Below are 878 nucleotides of genomic sequence, written 5' to 3'. Positions count from 1 at the left end.
TATGAAAAAAGCTGACATTACTGTTTGATCTTATTGCCGCAACTGTCTTATAGGGGGATTCCATCCTAATATTATGTTACTTTGTATGAAAACAGAAAAATCAGAAAAGTAGATCAATGAAAATCTATAGGAAAAGATTAGACACACACACACACACAAGTTATGAACCGTGTAAGTTTTTCAAGATAAACACAAATTGGCAACTCTTTGTGATATATGTTGATCAGCTTTCCATTCTATTCGTACACAAAAAGTTAAACAGGTACCATAATTATTTTCATTTCTGTTACAAAAGGAATTTTCTTCAGATATTTCCTTACTAAATAATATGATAAGAGTACAATGTAAGACGTTTCATGCCATCCTTATCAGCGGATAAGTTCTGTTGTTCAAGAAAAATGTTTTTTTTTAAAGTGAAAATTAGTGAAATTTTGTGTACAAAACAAATGGAGAACTGCTCAACACTAAGTTACACTAAGGACCTTGATACCCCACCCTAATCACCACACATTGACAATGTACAAAACAAGAGTGAAAGGAAAGGTCCATCCCCTCTGCCACACCCACCCGATTGAGCACGTTTATGTCAAATGATGGCGCTACTGTAAGCACTACAACTTCGGCAGCCACGTGCCTAGCTAGCTGGCTGGGCAGCTGGCGCTGGGCATCAATGTGCGTGGGCAATGCGAGAATCGCATCAATGCTTTGCTTTTTGGCTGATGCAACGTAGATCCCACAACCTCGCCTCCCGTAGCTAGCTTACGGCTGGACGTTGGACCGAACCTAGTACCTGCACACAGGCGGTAGCAGCAGTCGAGTCCTCGTTGTCACAGCTCTGGAGGCCGGTGTGTTGTACGTTCGATTCGACACATAACGCG

The sequence above is a fragment of the Diadema antillarum genome, unplaced genomic scaffold (genome assembly GCF_040938485.1).
Source record: "Diadema antillarum isolate AM-2024a unplaced genomic scaffold, OU_Dant_1.0 seq00000541_RagTag, whole genome shotgun sequence".
NCBI classification, from domain to species: domain Eukaryota; kingdom Metazoa; phylum Echinodermata; class Echinoidea; order Diadematoida; family Diadematidae; genus Diadema; species Diadema antillarum.
Note: the sequence above shows the minus strand (reverse complement) of the source record.